Genomic DNA, 19096 nt, shown 5'->3' with positions numbered 1-19096 from the left:
GGGATGTGGCCTGAATGTGTGGGTGATGCAATTTTGTATAAATTGAGAAATGGATTTAGACTACTATCTCCTGTGCAGACAAACAGCCTGAAAATAAGCAGATGTTGACATCTTTGGACAAGCTCAAAATCCATTTTGGTTGCTTGTAGAAGATAATTACAAGAAGAGAAAACACATTCTATTCTCATCACCAAAATGAGAACAACAGCACTGTATCTTGTAAGAATATAGAATTCAGGGGGAGCCAAGAAAATTGCATCATTATTAGAAGGATCTATCTTAAGCCTGGGGGTCGGGAAGAGAGACAGGATTATGGACTCCCAAATCTGCATTTAGCTAAGGCAATTTTCTTCATTTGCTTATGGTAAATCAGCCTATATAATTAAGCAAACCCAGGGGCCTAACACATTAACTTGCCATCGATATATTCTATCTGCCTTGGCACTGCTAGTGTTTCTGGCATTATTTATGAAGGCACTCTTGCTATATTTGCACAGCATGCACCATTGTTCATAGCAGGCTATGGATTATTGTCAATGAATAATGTCCTAGAAGCTCCTAACCCTTTGTGCTAATGTCTAATAACTAAATCAGCTATAGCTGCTTCTCTGTGTTCTGCTTAAGATGATAGCACAGCCATAAATAAGCTACCAGCCTCAGGATTCATTTGGCATCAGTGAATACCCCTACAAAGCTACAGGTTCACACTGTTCCCTGATACACTACAAACAGTGTTCATCACTAATAATTTTTTTAAAGGTGATGAACCTTAAACATGGACATCAGAATTTTCTGAAATCTCATTTTACTTGAATTGTTTATCATCCAGCATATACATGAGGTCTTCTTTGGAATCTACCTGTGAGCAATGGCAAGAACAGTGCCAGAGAAAGGAGAATTCCTCCACAGTCCCTCTTCTGTCTAAATTACTAAGAATTGCATGAGAAGTCATCTTCTAACATAGGAGCAGGGAGGGTTTTTTTTCTCCTGGAAACCTCGCTGCCTTGTCAGAGAACTTCACAAGAGTCCAGTGAATCTCAGACTTGGATTTCACAGCCCAATTTGGTAAAAAAAAAAAAATATATATATATATATATATATATATAGAGAGAGAGAGAGAGAGAGAGACAGAGACAGAGAGAGAGAGAGAGAGAGATTTCTCCTTTGCCTTTTCCCACAGGCCACATAAAAGCACTTTACCAAAATTCACAGGAGAACTGGTTCTCCTTTTGCTAAAATGCCATGAGGTCACTGTCTGTGCCGAGTAACTACTTCAATGTCTCTAGTGAGTATCTCTCAAATTAATTCAAGAAGCAAGCACTCAGAAACATGCATTAACCTCCTTTTCTTAAATGGAGGCACCGCTCAATTTAAGACTCACGACTTGCAAGGACAGTATCAATCACCTGCTGCCAACACTAGACAGGAAGTCAGAGCAAGTTTCCTGGATAGAGCTGTCCTATTTCACGACCATAGTGATGAGGAAATTTGCCACTAAAAAGCACCGGGAAGCCCCTTTGTTTCCCGGACTTTACCCAGCCTTATCATCTCACCAGGCTGTATTAGTTTCCTGGATGTGTCTAAACAAATTATCACAACTTGGGCACCTTTAACAAAACAGAAAGCTATTCTCTCACAGTTTTGGAGGCCTGAAGTCTGAAATCAAGGTGTTGGCAGGGCCACGCCTCCTCTGAAAGCTCTAGCGGGGAATCCTGCCTTGTCTCTTCTGGTTTCAAGTGGCTCCCGGTGTCCCTTAGCTTGAGGCAGCATCATCACTCCAACCTCTGCCACCATCTTCACCTGGCCTTCTATGCTGTGTGCCTCTATGGCCAAACCTTCCTCACTTTCCTCTTATAAAGACACCAGTCTGATCATTTTAACTCTGACATCCTTAAATCATTACATCTGCAAAAATTCCTATTTCCAAATAAGGTCTCATTCTGAGGTTCCAAGTGGACGTCAGTTTTCGGGGGGTATGAGGGGAGGACACTATTCAACTCACTTCACAGGGAATGGTTTCTCTGCCTGGGCTGGCCTGCTGTGAGAATTTGGATCCCCATGGCCCCCGGCATCTCCCTTCTCCTGCAGCTGCCAGTTCCCCTGGTCCTTATAGCAGTTGTAGGGAGCCTGGAGCCTAAATTAATGCAGAACAGAGCACCATACCCACAGGCTGTCATTTCCAGCCTGCCACGCATGCGCCACAGAAACCGGGCTTTCTCCCTGCAGAAGGACTCCAGGTGAGAGGGCTCCACTCGGTCTCCACCTCCTCTCCGGAGACGGGTCTCTGTCTCTGAGGCTCCTTTCTTCTTTCTGGAAGATTCTTCAATCTTCCACTTAGCATTTAAACAACCTAGAGGAACTCAATTTTTTATTTAAAATATGCTTTTTTTTCTGAACATAAAGGTAATTCAACTTATTATAAGATGATTTTTTAAAAATACATCAGAATATTAAATAGATAAAATCCGCATTGGCCCCACTTCATAAAGGTAACCACTCTTACTGTGCATACATATGCCTAAACAATCTTTCTCTATTAAACATACTTTTTAAAAACGGATAGGGCAAGGTTGTACATATTGCCTCCCTTGAATCTTAGGGAATTCACAGAATTCCCTGGAATTCCATGGAATTAAAGGAACTGAATTCACTCATAATTATAATTTTATGATATAGTCAACACAATGAAAACAACATTCGAGAATTAAAATTTATTTTTAACTTGCTATTTTTGTATTATCTGCCCTAATCATTTCCTCATAACACTAAATAATCTCTAAAACACTATTTTAATGACTGCTCATTATTTCATTATTCATGCATTGCAATTATTTTAAATAACCCTATATTATGGACATACAGATCAAGTCCAATCTTCAAAAATAATAAAGCAATGCATAATTTTACTCCCAAACCTTCTTGAATAGCTTTAATAATTACATTAAAATACATTTCATAATCAAAAGATAAAGATATTTTACAGTTTTTGATATATAATTAAACCTCTAAAAAGCATATAATAATTTACAATTTTGCCATCTGTTTTATCATTCTCTTCAAACACTGAGCATTAAACTGTACGAACACTTACTAATTTGAAGGGCAGGCAATGCTATCTTATTGCATTTTAATTTGCATTTCTTTGATTACTAGTGAGTTAGAGATTCTTATATTTATGAATTATTATACTTCTTTTGTAACTGCTCTTCAAACTATCTTTTTTCTAGTGTGCTATTTATCTTTTTCAATAATTCATTTGTTCATTCAACACATTTATATTGAGTGTTTGCAATGTGCCAGACAGTGGGCTAGATTGAGGAAGAAGAATATTGTGGGGTAGAGAGAGGCCTGAGAGAGAGATAGCTTATTGGTTTCTGCCTTTAAGGAAAATTATATTCATTTTCTCATAAATTTGCAAAATCTATGTGTTACAGAGATCTTTTTATTTTATGTACGACAGCCATTGTTTTATGAAACTTTGGGGAGAAATCATCTATGTTTTTTGGAAGGGGTGGATGGGATGTATACTTTATCCCAAAAATATCCAGCTATTTTTTTCATTTGCTTATATTTTTACTCTCTTTGAGTCAATTTTTTATTTGGATTGTGTTTTGATATATGACATGAGGTTTTAGAATTAATTATTCTCTGAGTGGTAATTAATTACCCCAGTACCATGTATTAATGATGTGTCATTCTGTCATTGTTTAGCAACTCATATTTATCATACAGTAACATTTTATAAACACCAGGCTCTAGGCTTTCTAGTCTGTTCCATTGTTCTGTCTATTCTTAGGTCAATATCACAGTCTTCATTAAAATTTTATTATATGTTTTAATATATGACAGTGGAAATCCTAGCATTTAAAAAAATATATTGGCTGTTTTCACTATCTTTTTTTTTTTTTTTTTTAATTTGATCCAGGATCACTTTAAGACCAAACAAACCAAAAATTTCCGTTTGGCATTTTGACTGAAATTGCTGTAAGTTCCCTCTAAAATCTGTCAGATGAGGTTTCAGTCACCTCTATTCCCAGTTGCTAAGCAATTCCTCCTAATTACTTTTTACTCCACAGTCCCTTAACATACCTGACCCCAAGTCCCCACCTTACAGGACCACATTAAGCAGATCTGCCAACTCCGGTCATCTGTCTGAAACTCTGTCTCATAAACCACGAGCAATGTGGGCCAAAGAGGAATTTACATAGAGGTCAAAAAAGAATAAATGAAGACTGAGTTTCAAGTCAAAATTCGAAGTCTAAATTAGCTGTGTGAGTAGGTTTAAATATCAGGGTAAATAAAAATCTACTTAAATTCTTTCCTTCTTACTGGTTAAAATAATACAAAGCATTTTTATATGTTTTATTGCAAATACAAAGTGTTTCAGATATTTTATAATTATTAACAGATTTGTTGGCTCACTTTGTTCAATATAGCATTGTTCCAGAGAACAGAAAAAATAAGTTTTCTAACATTCTTATTTGAAATTAATTATAAGAGATGCATTGGGTTCAGGTGGCCATCTCCTATGGTTTTTCACTATAGACATCCATGTAAGAGTTAATTCTTCCTGGATTCTCTGCTAGTTCACACTGCTCTTGTTCTAGCTTTCTCGCCTGCCATATTTGCCACTTACTTTAGTCATCTTCGTATACCTGCTTACCAAAGACTAGGCTTAAGTACAGGATCACGAGCAAGTATATGTTTAGTTGCCTTGGAAAAATTAATAATAACGTAGTTTGAGTTTTCCAGAGAGTATCAGCAGATAGGGAACCATCTTCACTTTCTATGAACCTTGATATAACAGAATATTAGATTGCTACATTTATCCAGTTATAAGTCATAACAGCTTACTTAAAACTTTTTTCAATTTATTCCAAATAACACAACTCACAAAACGTCATGGAATTCATTAAGTGTTCATCGTTTTCTCTCTTGGCACGTAAAAGTCGGCCAAATTTCTTACTCAAAGGTCCAAAGAAACTTTACATACACGTTTGTTTTGTTTGTTTTGTTTTCAAGAACTGGGTTGAAGCATATCAGGTACCACTTAGGTAAAGAATTCAAATTCATTCCAATGGAAAACAAAGGCCTGCACAATCCCTCTGTGGTATACAGGACGAAGGCCCTGAGACCTGAGTGAGAGGCAAGAATTTTGCTTGGCCATGTGAACAGGCAATCTCAGTGAGTCCTTCTGTGTGATGCTACGTACATTATATGTATTGATCTCAATTGTATCCCCTTTAGAATGGTTAGTTTCTCAATCCTAGCAACTCTGCCTCTTTGCTTATCAACAATGAGGCTAGCATTTGAAGGCTACTCTGTAAGAGTTGAAGGACTACCCGAGGTTCTCTGTATATTTCCCTGGAACCTCTTACAGTAGCACCAGGAAACCTAGCCCCATCTCAGAAGAATCATCACTAGGGATTCTCCCCTGGGTGTTAGGGCTTGAATATGCCCCTCTCATGGCTCTGAGAGGCCCTCTGCAAATGCCATTGCTGAAAAGATGTGCGTAAGAACTGAAGTTTCCCTGGGAATAGGGCACCCACAGACTCGTAAGGGGCCAAGTCCGGAAAAGCAGCATGAACCCTGTAGGCACTGGACATCAGGCCCATAGACGCAGTTGGCATTGGTCAATAGGTTTTCAATTCTGGGTAGGTCTTCTTCAAAATTCTCTTTTCCAGACCTTTTGAAGTATGTTATTGTTTTCTCCAATTTCAAGTAGCAATTACTCTATAACTGGATATAATTTCATTTATATGTAAATGGTATTATATCTTCATTTATGTTCCAATTGAAGTTGAGAAAATTTACTATATCTGGCTGATTAAAAACTAAAAGATAGGGTAGAATGAGTCTTCTTTCATATTCCAAAGATGGAATTCTAAATTATGTTTATACTTCACCATTTAATGGCATGATTATATTGAGACATTATCTAAAATCTCTAGAGTTTTCTTGCTCAGCAAATTTTTAGTCTATTTTCCTCATTAAAAGCTCTTGAGCTCATTATCTCATATTTTCTACTTTCTCATCTCATATTGATAGAGTCATCACATCTTTTTTTCGTGAATTCAAGAGATTGCTCTTTTCAGAACAGACTTATTGAATGTAAACTGTACCTGGACTTCATGGAGACATTTACTTTAACATTGCTTTATTTATGTTAAAAATAATTTTTAAAGTTTTTAATTTTCCCTGGATCTTTTTCATGGAACATTCTCATTCCCCTGGTGTGATATTATAGAGAAATTGACAAACCCGAATAACATGGAGACTCCAGTGGTTCTGTGCACAGAGTCATGCAATTAAAATAGGTATAGCATGGTTTGATTAAGCAGATACTCGGGAACATATGATTAAGTTAATCCCTTTTATGCAATGAATTAATTTGAAATTGGTGACTTGAGTTTAATGTTACAAATAAGCAGTCTAAATTTAACTTTTACAATAAGTAAAAATATATCCAGAAGTTTATCTGGATCTCATAAGCAAAAAATAATTAATATTTGCATAGTTTTTGTGATATTGCCAAGCACTTTATGTGTACTTGTCCATTAATCCTTACAACTTTAGGTTAGATACCATTATGCCATTTCACAGATGAAGCAGCTGAGGTACAGGAAGGTTAAGTAATTGGTCCTAAGTTACATAACGAGCAGTGCAAAGTCAGGTTTCAAACTCATGTCACTTGACTCCAAACTCACATTCTTAACCAGTGTGCAGTAGCGCCCTTGAAGCTTTTTCCAGGCAGTGTCCCATCCAAGTGTTAACCAAGAGCTGCCCTTGTTAAACTTGTACTGCCAGATGAGTTATGACCAATTTACAGAGTTTTGCAAGATGGAATCTACAGAAAGTCTCACAGTAACACCTTAAGCTGCTTCTTGCTTATAATGTAATTGATAGACAGAAAGTTCTGATTTAAGGTTGCCAGATTTAGCAAATAAAAAATGCAGGATACCCAGGTAAATCTGAATTACAAGTAAACATAAATTTTAACATAATTTTTAACATACATATGTCTGATGCAATATTTTAGACATACTTAGACTAAGAAATTACTTGATGTTTACCTGAAATTCAGATTTCACTGAGTGTCTTGTATTTTATCTGGCAACACTATCCTGGGTCGAGTTCATTCTCAAATGTTGTTCACTGAACTGGAAGAGAACACCTATGTGAAAATTTGGCTTTCCCATCTTGAGCCAAACACCAGGGTGACCCCAAGAATTATTCAGATTCCAAAGTCACCTGCGGCTTGTGATGTGGTCACGGACCTACATCCCCAGTCCTCCCCAAGCCAACCACCTACTCAGGCCCAGTGCACTGAGCAGTGTGACTTAATGAGTTGAGTTACCAGAAATCCCTCTTGCCAAAAGGTTTAATTAATCTCTTTCTATGTCCATTGAAGCATGAGTCGCAGAGAGTACAGTATTTGGATGACAAAGTATCAGCAAACATTGTCACAAACTCCCAGTGGTCATTCTTACTCACACTGTATCCTGGTCCCCAATCCAAAATTTACGAAAACATTCAAAACTTCATGTTGAAAAAAGAAATGTCCTTCTCATTCTACTGCTTTCTGGGTGTTCAGTCTCAGTCATAATATGTAAAGACCAGATGAACACGGTCCTTGAACATCTGAGGACAGAATTTGGTCTTGGATGCTTTGTGTCTGACAGCCTTTAAGCTTACACTGGGGATGAAGCCAAAATGCATAATTCCATGTGAAATTACTGGGTGAGCTTCTCATTACAGAGATCACAGTGGCCTTGAAAAATATTGTCCTTTGAGGTATGCCAAGTCAAAATCATGCAAAGTGCTATTTAATTGATGCATTGAGTTTAAAAGCAGCCAACTCTATCATATTAGCCCTGTGTTGCTCACATCAGCAAGTGCTCAATAAATAACTTGTTGACTGATTGACTGAGGGGATACTGGAAAAAAAGTACTGAATAACTCTCTTTGCTACATGACCAGATGTCCTCTGTAAGGGTGAACACAGCAGGGCACAGCAGGGCAAAAAAAAAAAGCAATCGGAGGAGCTGCTGAAAATTACTCAGTGAGAGCAAAAAACAAGAGAAACACATTATCTGCATTTCATGCTGGATGTGTAAGCATTTGAAATGGAGTTGTCACAGCAGTAAGAATAAAGAAAACTGGCCAGGATTGGGAGTATAGAGACTTGAATTTTGGTCCTCTGCCAATAACCACACGTGAGGCTGTGGGATCATTAATTTATATTCTTTCTGGAAGTTTGTCTAAATGTTTTTTTTTTTAATTTGTTTTCTGTTTTTGTTTTTGTTTTTAATTTTTATTATTATTATACTTTAAGTTCTAGGGTACATGTACATAATGTGCAGGTTTGTTACATATGTATACTTGTGCCATGTTGGCATGCTGCACCCATCAACTCGTCAGCACCCAGCATGGTACTGGTACCAAAACAGAGATATAGACCAATGGAACAGAACAGAGCCCTCAGAAATAATACCACACATCTACAGCCATCTGATGTTTGACAAACCTGAGAAAAACAAGAAATGGGGAAAGGATTCCCTATTTAATAAAGGGTGCTGGGAAAATTGGCTAGCCATAAGTAGAAAGCTGAAACTGGATCCTTTCCTTACTCCTTATATGAAAATTAATTCAAGATGGATTAGAGACTTAAACATTAGGACCTAATACCATAAAAACCCTAGAAGAAAACCTAGGTAATACCCATTCAGGACATAGGCATGGGCAAGGACTTAAGTGTCTAAAAACACCAAAAAGCAACAGCAACAAAAGCCTACAATTGACAAATGGGAGAATTAAACTAAAGAGCTCTGCACAGCAAAAGAAACTACCATCAGAGTGAACAGGCAACCTACAGAATGGGAGAAAATTTTTGCAATCTACTCATCTGACAAGGGGCTAATATCCAGAACCCAAGGTAAAAGAACTCAAACAAATTTACAAGAAAACAAAACAACCCCATCAAAAAGTGTAAGGTAGAACAGACATTTCAAAAGAAGACATTCATACAGCCAAATAGACACATGAAAAATGCTCATCATCACTGGCCATCAGAGAAATGCAAATCAAAACCACAAGGAGATACCCATCTGCCACACCAGTTAGAATGGCAACTAAAAGTCAGGAAACAACAGGTGCTGGAGAGGATATGGAGAAATAGGAACACTTTACACTGTTGGTGGATTGTAAACTAGTTCAACCATTGCGGAAAACAAAGATTCCCAGCATCAAACTGAGAATACAACTAAATACACTTATTACTGGGACACTGTGCATGATTTTAAATCATGCTGTTTCAAAGACAGTAATAATTTGACACTGCATGTTTATTGTGGCACTATTCACAGTAAAGACTTGGAATCAACCCAAATGTCCATCAAAGTGGACAGACTGATTAAGAAAAGGTGGCACATATACACCACATGGAATTAAGTGCAGCCATAAAAGGATGAGCTGTGTCCTTTGTAGACATGGATTTAAGCTGAAACTACTGCTTCAGCAACTACAAGAACAGAAACCAACACTGCATGTTCCCCACTATATGGGAACTGAACAATGAGATCACTTGGACTCTGGAAGGGGAACATCATACACCGGGGCCTATCATGGGGAGGAGGGGGGACGGATTGCATTGGGGGTGCTAAATGTTTTCTAAGGTCACTTCCATTCTGTAATTTTCTAATTTTTCTTCTGATAGGTTTTTATGCATTTAAGCATCAGAAAATATTAGCCTTCGGACTCTTCTCAAGTATTGATTTGTTGCTTTTATTCCTCAGCTTTTCTAAGCAGATTACATGCTTGAAAAATGTGCTATCAATTCCTTATGAATATCCTAGCTCTAAGAGAGTTCAGCTAATTAGGTTAATCAGCATAGGCCTAGTGCTGTCATACAATCAACCCTTTCTTACATTCATTCATTATTTTATTCAGTGAATATTAAAAGTTTAGCCAGTATATAGTTAATATTTATTTAGAAAGCACTACATACCACTGAACCAGGCATTGGTGAGAAGATCCCTACTCTCAAAGAGTTTATAGTCTAGTTAGAGAAACAAGAATGTAAACAGAGAATTTCAACCAATTGTGTTAAGTGCCATAACAGAGGAGTTGGCAAAGAGTTATGGCAGTCTAAAGGTAAGGTGGCCATGTCTTAACTGAACCAGTCAGGGAAGTCTTGACATATGAGGTTGCAAGAAGTATTCTAAGCAAAAACCATGAGGTTATTCTGCAGTAATACATACAACTAATATAGGCTTCATTGGAAAGGGAAGCTAAAGAGGCCAGGTTTGATAGTTTAAAAATCCCAGAAGGAAAAGAGAAATGAGGAATAGAAATAGAAAACCATCATCAAAATGTATAAAATAAGTGTGTATGTTTGTGGAGTTAATGTTTGTTGAATGGAGGTTAAGAGCAGAGCACCTGTCCTGTAGAAAATCATAGTAAACAGCATACACAACACCATGATCTTCCACAGGCAGGTCTCTGGAGCAAAACATTCTGTTACAGCATCAACCAATGACAATGTATTGAGTTTCTCATTTTCCCTACTACTAGTTCATCACAGACTTACTTTTTATTGACCTCAAACTAAAGTGGCCCTCACTTCCCCAGTAAGTACTCTCCACTGTGTAGTCCTGGTGATTACAACTTGAAAGCATCTTGTCTATCCATCTATTTATTGCTTTGGACTTGGAAAAAAATGCGGTTCCTTCCTGAGGGGAAACCATTTGACTTCGTGTTTCCAACCTTGAGTAAAGGGTTACTTTCTTATGGGTTCCAGACCTATCAGTGCCTAGAGACAGTGTTTGGCATATCAAAGTCTGAAATCTCACATCAATATCTTGGATAAAGAACCATATTTTCTCTGTATATAGCACTAACCTTCACAACCTCTTATATTTCCAGTGGCCTTGTGACCCTTCAGACAAAAATGGTAGAATTTATTTCATATTTATATTACATTTTTTACATTAAAAAGCACTAAAATTGTCTCCTAAATCCTAAAGAAATTTATTTCTTTCTCTACTAGAATGAGTTAAGGTGCTGGAATTGAAACAGATGGAAAAAAGAGATATAATTAGGAATGAGCAGAAATTGTGGCTTTCTTATTTGTATGGCATGGTTCCTTTTACTGAATATAATGTATGAGCTTCAGTGTAACGTGGTCATCAATTTTAATTTTGCCAGCCTTTCATTTGATGGCTGCTGCCATTCCTGTCCTCATCTTCAAAAGGCACAGCCAGGATAATTATCACAGCTACCAGATCTTTCTCCTGTAATATCACTGAATCTTCTCAACCTATTTGCCTTGAAACTTAGAATCACAGGTAGAGAGTTACTGCACTCACTCTGACAATCACCTTTCTCCAAAAGCACAGATTTTAGAAGGATCGAAATTTCAATCACATATTCTGTTATATAACTCATTTCAGACAAATATTCTATTCTAGTCCACATTTAAATGGTTATAGCCCATAGGATTGCATGACCTTGCCTCTGCTTATTCAAAGCAGGCTTTATATCTTCAATTGAGACATAAGAAAACATTCTCAAACTTGACCATTTTATTTTAAAAAACTCACTGATGCTTACATGTTTCTCCTTTAAACAACTGCCTCATATGCATATAAGAGCCAGAAATTTCCTTTTTTCCTTTAAGGTTGTACTTTTCACACTGCACACAAGACAAGCTAATGCAGGAATTAGTGGTTAGTGATAACATTCATGAATAAATGTGATTCCAGTCAGTTTTTTAGTTTAAGAAAGGTGTTTTTAACACAAATCTATATGGGCGGTTTTGCTAAATTACCAAGTTCAGCCAGTGGATATTTACAGTTTCACAGTCCACTTAACATTCCCCAAGAAATAAAAACAGTCAAGGCATTTTTTTTTAAATTGGACTGGTAGTAATTTCCTTTTCTCTATAATTTGAAGAAATTTACATAGGTCTAAATATAACTTTATCATCTGCAAAATGACTTCCCCTTGGAATGGCAAAAGACACACGTGACCAATCGTTATTGCAATGAAGTTATGAAGGAAAACTGTGCAAACTGATTTCTTAGTTTCTTACAATGAAGTTGAAGCTAAACATGTTTAGACAAAATTTCTATTTTAGCACCCTTGCTGGCTAATTTTCACTTTACTCATTATTTACAAGCCACTGTTTTTCTCAACTAATTAAGTTACTCATGTAACTCTTAATGGTTCTCATATATATAAACATATGCACTGCATCATTTGTACTTCTGAGGTGAATTCATTAGCAATTAAGAACAGTAAAACATCCTCACCTAAATTCATACTCCTGTGAATGTACTTGACAACACATGCCACACAGTTCAGTTCTTTTTAAACATGCTCAGATACATGCACACATACACTAGGAGTTTATTATAAATAATGGCATTCGGCATGACAACCAATTATTTTCTGAATAATCAGTGTCCATTAATATTCTCACAGATTCTTGTGTTTACAAATCACTGAAGACTAACATAACTGCAATATTCAGAACAGTAAGTTCATAGCATGAGTCCCTAACTAAAATGTTAAGCCTCACAAGTAAGGAATGGTTATTTCTGCTCACCACTGCATCCCCAATGCATAGAACAGTACCTGGATTATAGAAGAGATTTTTACAAAATATGCATTCCTTGTTAAAAAATGAATGAATAAATTATCCAGAAACAAGTGTGAGATTATATTCCTCCTTTTTAACTTAATAGCAAAGTAATATAAAGATGGATATATTTTGGATCAAGAGAAAACATCAATTAGGCCTACACAGTAGCTAGATGGCCAGGATTTAAAGAAAATACTTCTGAACTCTTTTATACCATTGGTGATAATGTAAATTAGTACAGCCTCTATGGAAAAAGGTATGGAGATTTCTCAAATAACTAAAAATAGAACTACCATTTGATCTAGCAATTCCACTACTGGGTATCTAACCAAAGGAAAAGAAATCAATATATCAAAAAGACACCTGCAATTGCATGTGTATTGCAGCGCTATTCACAATAGCAAAGATACAGAATCAACCTAAGTGTTCATCAGTGGATGAATAGATAAACAGAATGCGGTATATATACACAATGGAATAGCATTCAGCCATAACTGAATGAAATCATGTCATTTGCAGCAACATGGATGGAACTGGAGGTCATTATCTTAAATGAAACAAGCCAGGAACAGCAAGACAAACATTGCATGTTCTCACTCATAAATAGGAGGTAAAAAATTTGTTCACATGGATGTAGAGAGTGGAATGATAGACATTGGAGACTCAGAAGGGTAAGGGGTTGGCAGGAGGATGAGGATAAGTTGTTAATGGGTACAATGTGTTTTACTCAGGTGATGGATACCCTACATACTCTGACTTAACCACTATAAAATCTATGCATGTAATAAAATACACATGTACATCTTAAAGTTGAATACAAAAAAAAATACAGTGAACACATCCCCTTTACAGAAGAATCTGTAATTACCTAAATGTTGAAAAATCCCAATGATTTGCAGTCACTGAAAAACCTTACATACAGCAAGTTGCAGTAACCAAGGAGACCATTGTGTATGAATTTACACAAGGGCAGAAATGAGTCCAGGAAGGACATGAAACCCTGTGTCTGAGGACAATATGTTTATCTACTTAGATCTAATGATCACAGGCATCCCCTTGATTAGAAATAGGGAAAATAATGCAATATGCCTAGTCCATAGGAAAATACATCCCCCCAGGCAGTGTTAACACTTGGCCAGCTATGCATCAGATTCATTACCATGGTGACACCCCATTTTCTCTATTATGCTGAAAACTTGTGAGTGTTACAGTCTTTTTTGTTGAGTGTAATCAATATTAAGACAGGATGATGGAAACATGGGGCATGTTCTAACAAGACAACTTCCTATCCAAGTAGTTTATGATATAAAACAGGAACTAGATGTTCCTGTTTATCTGGCTTACCTGTAGCCTGGCCTAAGTCAGAAGTGGAGATGAGGTTGACTCGAGGTCTGAGCTAACTCTCTCATACATGGCCCTTCTCATTTTATAGGCCCTGCTCTAAGACTCTTGCTGAGAGTTTTGATTTGCTAATAAGAAGTTGTTCTAAATGGCTAAGGTCCACCTTTCCAATTTTTTATTAAATGAGATAATGTCTGCTTATGGACTCAAAAATTATGATCCATCACTACTAAAGATTCCTACTACATCTTGGATCATAAAGGCAAAAGGGTAGGAAAGAAAAGAAAAATAATAATAAGCAAAGCTAAATAAAACGGAAAAAAGCCAGAGGTTTCACACCTTTGGGGTTTTTCCATCCTCCAAGCTATTTTTTCTTGCTAACTCTGCCATCTATTCATGGATGCTGTGTTGCTGTCTGTCTGGTTTTTACACAGTGCTGGTCATGCTGCCAGTTCCAGCATCACCTTCCCTTTGAAGCACAGCCAGAAATGTGTCACTGGAAATGCTGCATTATTGTACATGAAAGACACAAACGGAAGTATGAACTGGGACATCCAGTCTAGAAAAGGGAAGGCTAAAGAGAAGGCATGTGATGGTATTCAGACAGGTGCAAGTGCCTACCAGGCCTGCTGAACTTTGTGTTGAGTCAAGACTGAACTATACAGAAACCTGAAGATTTTATTGATAGATATGACTTTAGAATTTAATCTGACCATATCGATGGATATGACTTTAGAATTTAATCATCCTCACTTTACAGCTAAGACATTAATGTTTGAGATACAGCCCTAGCAGCACTAACCTACAAAGGAAATCAGTTCACTGAACTAACCTGATAATCCACAGCTAACCTGTAAAGGAGATCAATGCACTGAGGACATGGCTGAACTGACACTTTCTAGGTCTATTTTCCATTATGAAAGATGATTTTAGGTGGTACAAAAGCAGAAGTATATTTTAAAAGTTATGTAATTCTTTATATATATATGTTCTTAAAAATAACATGACCACATAAATTTAGTGATATAAAATTTCCAGTAAGTAAAAACAAGCAAATCCTACAAAGTGCCAAAAACAAATGGCTCTCTTAGAAATGTGGCCTAATGCCTTTGATCTTTATTGCACCATCTCAACCACTTCATCAGAAGTACAGTGGGGGTGGGGTGGATGCAACTGGAGCTTTTATGAGAGATCAATAATGAGGGAGCTTTTCGTATCATCAGGGATTTTATTTTCAGGAGAAATCAGGTTAGTCACTGAGGTTATAGGAATTTCTCTGGGTATGTCCCTGGAGAAGATTAAATCCAGTCTTCCTTGAAACTATGAGAAATGAGATGAACTCGTCACATGGTATCCACATCCATAAGCATCTGTGACTATTTAGAAAGGGTAAAAACTGATAATGCCCCCAAAACAATAGCAATATATTTAATACCTAAAATTTATTATGTGATGAACAAGTCAGGCATAAGTTAAGACCTCAGATTATCTCAAATTCTTATCACTGCTTTGGAGTTGGGGCGCAGTGAAACAGGAAAGGAATAAACTTTGAAATAATCCAGGTTGGCTTTAATTTTGGGGGGGGGGATTTTTATCATTATTATTTCTATAAACTATGTGGACCAACATTCTCTCTAAGTCAATGGAAGTTTTAAACTACTATATTTCAACGTTGAGTCCCAGCTGTTTTGTGATTAGATTGAGTAGAAGAACAAGCACATCGGAATTAGGTCTTTTTTCTTTTACCAAAGCTAAGTTCAATCTAGATACAGGTAGTTGTGGCATATTTGGAGACAAGGCTCTATAAGAAAGTTAACTAAATGGACTGCTTCCTACCACTGAAGGTAGAAAGAAACCTGGCAAATTTGGACTACTCCATTTTATGGCAGCTGTAGTGTCTGTACTATATTCTTAAATCAATCTTTTTCTTCAGATGAAGAGATGCAATGGTGACATTCTGCCTAAGATTCCTCCCCGAGAACTCTTGAAGCTTGATCAAATTAAATGATTACTTCTTATAAAACAGTATTTGATGACTGATTTTCATGAATGAATACAGGACTTTGATTTTTTGCAGTCTTGAGATTGATAATGGGTCTCAGGAGATTTTCAGGTACTCTCAGAATAAGACTACTGGTATGGTTTGGACCTGTGTCCCCACCCAAAATTCGTGTCAAATTGTAATCTCCAACGTTGGAGGTGGGGTCTAGTGGGAGTTGATTGTATCATGGGGATGGATTTTTCCCCTTGGTACTATTCTCACAATAGTGAATGAGTTCTCCAGGGATCCAGTCATTTAAAACTGTGTAGCACCTCCCCTTTCTCTCTCCCTTGCTCCTGCTCCAGCCAAGTAAGACATGCCTGTTCCCCTTCACCTTCTGCCATGATTATATTTCCTGAGCTTTCCTTCACTTTCTACAATGATTATAAGTTTTCTGAGGCCTCTTTAGAAGCAGAATCCACTCTACTTCCTGTACAACCTGCAGAACTCTGAGCCACTTAAACCTCTTTTGTTTATACATTGCCAAGTCTCAGGTATTTCTTTATAGCAGTGTGAATACAGACTAATACAGAAAATCAGTACCAAGGAGTGGGGCATTGCTATAAAGATACCTGAAAATGTGAAAGCAGCTTTGGATTTGGGTAACTGGAAGATGTTGGAAGAATTTGGAGGGCTCAGAAGAAGAGAGGAAGCTGACGGAAAGTTTGGAACTTCCTAGAGTCTTATTGAATGGTAATAGTGATGTGGAAAATGAAGTCCAGGCTGAGGAGGTCTCAGATGGAAATGAGGAACTTATTGGGAACTGGAGTAAAGTTACTCTTGTTATGCTTTAGCAAAGTGCCTGGCGCATTGTGCCCCTGCTCTAGGGATCTGTGGAACTTTGAACTTAAGGGTGATGATTTGGGGTATCTTGTTGGAAGAATTTCCAAGAAGCAAAACGTTCAAGTATAGCCTGGCTGCATCTAACAGCATACACTCATATGTGTGAGCAAAAAAAAAAAAAAAAAAAAAAAAAAACCTGAAACATATTTAAAAGGGAAGCAGAGCATAAATGTTTGCAAAATTTGCAGTCTAGCCATGTGGTAGGAGGAAAAAAAAAAAAAAAGTCAATTTTCAGGGTGGAATTTAATCAGGCTGCAGAAATTTGCATGAGAAAAAAGGAGCCAAGTGCTAATATTCAAGGCAAGGGGAAAAGGCCTCAAAGGCATTTCAGAGTCCTTTGCAGAAGCCCTTCCCATCACCGGCTGGGAGGCCTAGGAGGATAGAATGGTTCTGTGGGCCAGACCCAGGCCTCCACTGTCATGTGTACCCTTGGAACACTGCTCCCTGCATCCTGGCTGCTCCAGCTCCAGCCATGGCTCAAAGGGGCCCACATACTCAGGCTGCTGCTTTAGAGGGTGCAAGCCATAAGCCTTGGAAGCTTCCATGTGGTGTTAAGCCTGTGGGTGCATAGAATTCAAGAGTTGAGACTTGGGAACCTCTGCCTAGATTTCAGAGGATGTATGGAAAAGTTTGGATGTCCAGTCTGCTGCAGGAGCAGAGACCTCAGAAAGAGCCTCTACTGGGGCAGTGCAGAGGAGAAATGTGGGGTTGGAGGCCCCACACAGAATCCTCACTGGGGCACTGCCTGGAGGAGCTGAGTACAAAGGGACATCCTTCAGACCTCAGAATGGTAGACTCGCTGACAGCTTTCACTGTGCCTGAAAAAGCCACAGGCACTCAACAGCCCTAAGAGCAGCTTCAGGGCTGAATCCTGCAAAGCCTCAGAGGCAGAGATGCTCAAGGCTCTGCGAGCCCACCCCTTTCACCAGTGTGCCCTGGATGTGAGATATGGAATCAAAGGAGATTATTTTGGAGCTTTAAAATTTAACAACTGCCCTCCTCGGGTTTCAGACTTGCATAGGGCCTGTAACCCCTTTATTTTGGCTGATTTTTCCCTTTTGGAATGGGGGTATTTACCAAATGCTTGTACCCTCATTGTGTCTTGGAAGTAACTAACTTCTAACTTGTTTTTGATTTTATAGGCTCATAGGCAGAAGGGACTTGCCTTGTCTCAGAATAGGGTTTTGACTTTGGAGTTAATAATGAAATGAGCTAAGACTGTACGAAACTGTTGAGAAGGTGTGATTGTATTTTGAAATCTGAGAAAGACATGAGATTTGGGAGGGGCCAGAGGTTGAATGATATACTCTGGGTGTGTGTCTCTGTCCAAATCTTGTGTCGAATTGTAATCCTCAGTGTTGGAGGTGGGACCTGGTGGAAGGTGATTGGATCATGGGGGCAGATTTCCCCCACAGTATTGTCCTCACAATAGTGAGTAAGTTCTCCTGAAATCTGGTCATTTAAAAGTGTGTAGCGCTCTCTCTCGCTCTCTCTGTCTCTCTCTCTCTTGCCACATAAGATGTACCTGCTTCCCCTTTGCTTTCCACTATGAGTGTTTGTTTCCTGAGGCCTCCCCAGAGCAGAAGGTGCTATGCTTCCTGCACAGCCCATAGAACCATGAACCAATTAAACCTCTTTTCTTTATACATTACCCAGTCTCAGGTATTTCTTTATAGCAGCGTGAGAATAAACTAATACAACTATCAAAGTCCAAAAGTTCCTATATGGTCAATTCTTAAGAAAAACAGTTGCCTTTAAAGATATATTCCACGTCTCCTGACACAGGATATGCTATCATACTATTATTTTTTAATCCTCCCTCCTCAGCCCCTCAAGTAGCTGGGATTAGACGTGTACACCATACCACCATGCCTAGCTAATTTCTTAATTTTTGGTAGAGATGAGGTCACACTATGTTGCCCAGGCTGGTCTCAAACTCCTGAGCTCAAGGAATTCTCCTCCTCCCTCAGCCTCTCACAGTCCTGGCATTACAGGAATGAGCCACTGTGCTGACCTTGTCTTTTATTTCTTTGACTTGACACTAGTTGACATAGTTATGCACATAGACTTCAATTCTGCCTATGAATTTTATCTGTTGGGATCCTATATCCACAATTTCTGAATACTGGAATGCTGTAATTTTTAGTTCTTTGGTGATCTCTTTCAGTCCTGTTGCTTTAACTACTAACTACATATTGTCAGCTGGTAGTTATTTGGCCAGCTAGTCC

The 19096-nt window shown here is 37.9% G+C and overlaps 1 long non-coding RNA gene across 4 annotated transcripts in view; it reads right to left on the bottom strand.

The window, feature by feature from the left end:
• Window positions 1-330: 330 nt before the first annotated feature.
• The window catches only part of LOC110743148, a 197511-nt gene continuing 178745 nt past the window's right edge, over window positions 331-19096 (bottom strand). The window contains exons 6-7 of one of the 4 annotated variants that reach the window (XR_002521722.2): window positions 2164-2350; window positions 331-1042 (exon numbers count right to left, since the gene is read on the bottom strand). This is a non-coding gene — a long non-coding RNA (uncharacterized LOC110743148). Of the gene's footprint in view, window positions 1043-1101; window positions 2360-13158; window positions 15305-19096 lie in introns of those variants that run through there. The other 3 variants (XR_002521723.2, XR_002521721.2, XR_002521724.2) reach the window with 3 other exon arrangements.

This window comes from Papio anubis, chromosome 6 (genome assembly GCF_008728515.1).
Source record: "Papio anubis isolate 15944 chromosome 6, Panubis1.0, whole genome shotgun sequence".
NCBI lineage: Eukaryota > Metazoa > Chordata > Mammalia > Primates > Cercopithecidae > Papio > Papio anubis.
The sequence above is the reverse complement of the archived record's forward strand: the minus strand, read 5'-3'. Positions and strand labels throughout refer to the sequence as shown.